The following is a 6,000-nucleotide window of genomic DNA, read 5'->3' on the forward strand; positions in this document are numbered from 1 at the left end:
TGTAATGAAATGAAATCAAGATTTTGGAGTTTGACAAGCAAGGGCATATAACAGACAAAAGGCTGATACCCACTGAATAAGCTCTTATTTTTGCAATCCAGAAGTGGTAATTGCTAGTTCATTAAGTATCTGAAAACAACAATATAAGTTAGTTACCTTCACTTGCTCCTTTGTGAATTTTTATGTTTGTTTGTTTGGGGTTTTTGTTTCGTTTTGTTTGGGTTTTTTAAGATATTCTTAAAAACTGGGATGTTTGCTTGTGTTTTCTTTCCAGATTAATACACTGCTTGCTAACTAAGAGGATGATGTGGCCAGCAACTTACTCTGTGATGTTTCCAGTTACCTAAGCTGCCTACAACTCCGGAAGTAATCAGTCTTCATGGTTCTTTATGAAAGCATTCAAAATATAAAATTATTGTAAATATTATTTTTAATTTTATGAAAAAGAGTACCTACACTGTTCAGTGTTCATACATACCTATATCTACTTTGAATATGTAGAAACTTTTCCTTCCCTATACAAGGTCATCTTTTCAACTGCTTCTATTTTAATTTTACCCATATTGAAGACCTAGAAAATCAAAAGAAGGGGGCAAGAGGGGAGGGAACACAGGTTGGACAAGAATTAATTGTTTGCTACTATTTTTCAGTGACAGAATTAAGGGAAATAAAGTAGAGTTAGTAAGAAGTCAGCTTCAAACAAGCAAGAGGAGGCAGCTGTAAGCTCTGAAACTTCTTGCCATGGGATACTGCAGATGCCAAAAATATAGATGGATTCAAAAGAAGCCAGGCAGCTTCACAGATGACAAATCCACTGTTTGATATCCCAAAACACCTAGAAACCATCTTTGCCTTTGACAGTCCATTAATTTCAATTTGGTAAAGCCTGAGAAAATGTTTCAAAGGAGGTAGATGTCCTATTGTGTTTCACTTTCCCTTGTCTTTTCTGGTCACTTCCATCAGCTCTAACAGAGTTGCACTTGTTGTTACATAGAAGTGTCACATTTTTTACCTCAGCGTAAAGCAGAAGTTAAAACACCAGGTCAGATAAAAATATGATCTTACTGAAGGGATTTTTCCTATAGGTTATTTTTCTAAACAACTTTTCAATTCATCACAACACAGAAAACCTTCCTCCAAGAAAATTTCCTGTTGTGTGAGGACCTCTGAAGAGTCTAGCAGAAGAGACTAATTCCCACAACCTCCTTTCAGGTATTTCTACAGGGTTGTAGAGAGTGACTTCCCTTCCTGTGCAGTGGGGCCCTGATCATTTGCTTTAAGAGGCCATAAGTCATACCTCTGAGGTTCACGGACTGAAGGGTTGTAGATGTACAGGACAGAGCAACAAAAAAGCAAGAAGGTAGGCCGTTGTCATCTGCCTGCAATTTTGGTGTACTTGGTTTTCAGGACATTTATTACCTGTGGATCCAGTAGTCTGACGCAGTATCAGAGAGGCCTAACATTTCACCTGAGTTTCTGGGTTCACCTGCATCTAACTTCAATCATACATGTACTGGATGGCATCCAGACCCTCTGCCAGAATCCTTTGCAACTCTTAGGCCATAGCGAGTCACCATATGGAGTTCCAAGCTTTTGGGCTACAAGATATCTACATAACCAATTTAGTAATTAACTAATCATTGGTGCAAATGCCTTACTGTGAGTCAAACCCACCACTCTTCAGCAGTACGCACACAGCAGGAGATTTTCTTGGAGGAAAGGATGGGAGGAAATGGCCTTAAGTTGTGCATGGGGAGGCTCAGACTTGATAGCAGAAAAAAAATTGTCACTGGCAGAGTGCTCAGGCACTGAAATAAGTTGCCCAGGGAGTCTGTGGAGTCACCAACTCTGGAAGTGTTCTAGTGTCGAAAGAATGAGATGGCCAAGGGTCAACAACACATTCTTTACTGTTACTTTGGCTATCCAGGTACTCACCTTTGTAGGGAGAAAGGAGCAGATAGAGTACAGTTTTCAACAAGATTATAACTAGATTTATCAGTACTCACATGACAACACAATGACTCACATTAGTGAAGTATTTTGAATTCACAGAGTAATTTCTCATTGTATTTCTGGATAGGATAAAACCCTGTGATTGCTATCTCTTCATTTATGAATATGAACACTATTACGTGAAGCAGTCTTATTAGGAGCCAGACTTGACCATTTAGTATTCTTTTATTTTGCTAGGAAGAAATAGTTTTGGGTTGAGTTAGAGTAATGCTTAAGCACTTGATTGTGTGGATAACTTACTCTGTGTAATGGTAATACATCACTCTATTTTCCCTAAAAATCTAGAAGTGCTGTTTGGAGCTAACACCAGTGAGCACTGAAGGCTCTTGCTGGAGATGGAGAAGATTGAGTCATTAGCAATTCCTGGGTAAAATGCTTGAGCAGCAATCTTCACAAAAATACAGTTGGTCACACCATGGAAACTAAAAGATAGTTTTTTCTCTTGTCCAGCTTTACCATTAATGCAGAAATCTTGATTTTCAATACTCTTCTTCTTACAGTTCCAGTTTTCTCAAGACAGGACTAATACTGAGTGGTAGGAAAAGGAGCCAAGAGTCAGAACTCCTCTGTACTATATCTGGTCATTCTACAGACTTGTTAGACGACATTCAGCAACAACAGATGCATCAAGATTGAGTGGTCAGAAAAGCAAGAGATAGCAAGCTAGCACCAAGCTTTTTAGGCCTGGAAACTACAGCTGGGAACTGAACCTCTGGCTAACACTCCTAAATGACAGTATACAGATATTTCTACATGGCACTATGCTAGATGATCCATTTTCCTACAAGTCATACCGTTCTGATAACACTTACCTATTCATGGCTTGCTGTCAAGTTAAATTTATCCAAGTCAAGCACTTTTAATCTTTGAACCTCCCATTGAGGAAGTGGAAATTATTACCAACATCATAAAATGAGTGGGTGCTGCTTAGACTGAGAATTAGCTCCTCAGAAAGTGGTTGCTAACAAAATAACAATGGAAAAAGAAGTGCTTGCCTTTCAAGTCAGTCTCTAATAGGAATAGAAGCAGTCTGTAACAAAGGATAGTTGTTACAGTTTGAATCCTACAGTAGAAATTAAAAAGATTAATGAAACAAATAAGATTTTTCCTTTATCTTAGTACAATCTGAGTAATAATCCTGTCATTTTAGTAAGACACCCTCCCTTATAGGCAAAGGAGAAAAGTATAACTAAACAATGGAAAGAGAGAATCTTGTTTAGAACTATGGAACACAGATAAGAAAATGCTGAATTCACCAGATGTGTCCACAATATTTGATTCAACTCTTTACATTTCAGTAGATGATATATGGAAGCAGTGGGGTGAATACTTTCGCAAGAATAATTTCACATAAACTGAAAGAGGTTTGACAAACATTGTTGGAAACTGAATCTATTAATGCTAGTAAACTGCTTTTCTGGTTTTGGGGGGATAATAGTCATAAGTTAAGAAGAAATCTTGTGAGAAATCTTTTGACTGATTGGAAAAGGAGGAAAATTACACGATTCTCTTAATCAGGAAACTTTCTATTTTATTTGGTTTAAAATAATTTTAAATAGTTTTCATTTGTCTGTTGCTTTTCCAAATATGTGTTTCCAATATCTAGTGAGGTTATTATTTTTGGGAAGTGAAGTCTGTGGCCATGTAGATTAATTACAACAGAACAAGAGAGGCTCGAACATCATTTGAAACTGCCAGTTGTCCTTTTCTATTTAAAGACAGTGAATTACTTTGTTTAATGTTCTCCAATGCACATAAAAACAGTTCCTTAGCTTTTCTGAATGTAGTTCTCAATCATGATTAAGTAAAATTCAAAAACTTACTTAGCAATCTTGTCTTTGTAAGTTTTACAAAAGTCTCATTTAAAGCTTTTACCCCAATCTCTTTTCAAAACAACATACTATTTTATTGTGGAAAGACAGTAGAAAATTAATTTATGGCCTATTATAAAAAATATTTTTCCTGTTATTACAGCAGGCTGTCTTGTAGCATAGAAGCCTGTTTCTCATCACTGACTAGAGATTCATTATAGGTATCTCTAATCAACAGGAATCTGTCATTTTAATTGACAGTTCACTTAGGACTGACAGTTATTAAAAGCAGACAGCTAAAACAGCTCAATAGTTACCTAGACCACAGCATCTCTTTTAGAACTGTAACAAGTATTTTTAAAAGTATTTAAATCAGAATAACAAACAAATCTGGACTACTGTAAAAAGTTGAACTTCAGAGAGCCTGTTGTAACCATTCTTTTACTGATGGAACACATTGAGACGGTAAGAATATTCTATCATCACGGTTTGGGTTTGGTTCCTTCTCCAGCACCAGCTTTCAACTTAACACTGACTGACACTCCACTCCTGGGCACTAGCCCGCAGCTCTTGATAGATCAGATAAAATGGGTTTCAATTCATCTTATTATTGGAACATCTTCATCTGATGCCTTAGTCAGTACAGTCTCTGTTTAGGCTGTCCAGGCCTATCAAGGAGCTCATGGTCCATGCTGAAGTTGAGTAACAGCCCACAGGGATAATCCCAGAGCTCCATCCATCTTTCTTAGTCTGGAGACTTAAGTGGAGTTGGGGTCATAAGGGCGGGTTATATCAAGATTAATGGTAACATCTGTAATGATCTGTGGCTCCAGGATTTCCTTCTTCAACATATCAAGATGATAAATAAGCTGAGGAACTAGTATCTAAGCTGTGCTATGTTTCTGCTTGAAAAAAATTTGCCATATTTCCAAAGCCTCTCCTTAGAGAATGAAAGGAAATGGCATTCAATGAAGAAAAGCACCTCCTCAGTTATGTCAAAATAGTCTGTTTACATATGTATGATACAATCAAGACTTATTCTTTAAACACCAGGTACTGGGCTCAGTTAAAAAGTATTCTCATATGCATGAAGCAGAGAATCTAACATGGTAAGCCTTCATTAGCGCATAATGTTTTCAGTATCATTATCCCTTAGGATTAAAATTTACATCATTATTTTGCTCCTAATATTTCACTGATGTTTTTTCTTTTCCTTTTGACAATTTCAGTACTTCAAAATAGATTAATTAAATAGTTATAAATTAATTTTAAAAATTGCCTGAGCTCACAGAAACAGATATTTGCATGAAAAAATAATTTGTACCTTAACCTTCTGTTTTGAAAGAAAAATCTGTTCAGGTCTTCACAACACCTAGAAACATTCAGTATATGTCACTAATTCAGTTGAGAAAAAATCAGTATGTTTTTCACATAGTTTTATCAAGTTAGTATTTTGGCAATATCTTTATATTTATCCACTACATAATTTCTTTCCATCGCCCTTTAAGATCTTGACACTGGCAATCACAGTATACAAGCTCGAATCCCAATTTATATAGAAAACCAAGTCATTCCTCAGAAAGGCAGTACTCCAGATTTGGGTCTTCTGTTTATGAGGAAATAATTCTTTTCGGTCCCCTAAAGAAGGCCAGGATTGCAAATTGCATGTTGCCATGCATGTGATATCCTCAGTGTTTAACATTAGCCAGCTGGGGCCACTTTTGGACTCTGCGATTCTGTCTAAGCAGAAGGGCCCTAGGAAAAATCTAAACATAAAGGTAAGATCTTGCAGTCAATTCACTGTAAGGACAATGAGTGTTTCTACAGCACAGCCACAATGTTTCCACAGTTAAGCAGGGAAGAGGAGAAATGTGAATGTTTGTCTTTACTCATTATGGGCTTTCAGCAATCAGACCCTTGCTTCCCTGCAGGAACACTGGTATTACTCCATTGTCTACAAGTTCTCTCGTGTAAAATGAGGCTCTGCATTTTCCTCTTCCAAGCAGTTTTCTTTTTGTTGTTGTAACTCCTGTGATATTCTCATTATGAATTTCTCATTAATTATTGAGAGAGACGCTGCAACAGGGACAGCACCTCTAGAGGGGACGTTCTCTCCTGGGTCAAGTACCACTGTACTGGGGCCCATTCTCTTCCTGAGGACAGACAACCTTTCCTA

The sequence above is a fragment of the Aphelocoma coerulescens genome, assembly GCF_041296385.1.
Source record: "Aphelocoma coerulescens isolate FSJ_1873_10779 chromosome Z unlocalized genomic scaffold, UR_Acoe_1.0 ChrZ_unloc_scaf_1, whole genome shotgun sequence".
Classification (NCBI taxonomy): Eukaryota; Metazoa; Chordata; class Aves; order Passeriformes; family Corvidae; genus Aphelocoma; species Aphelocoma coerulescens.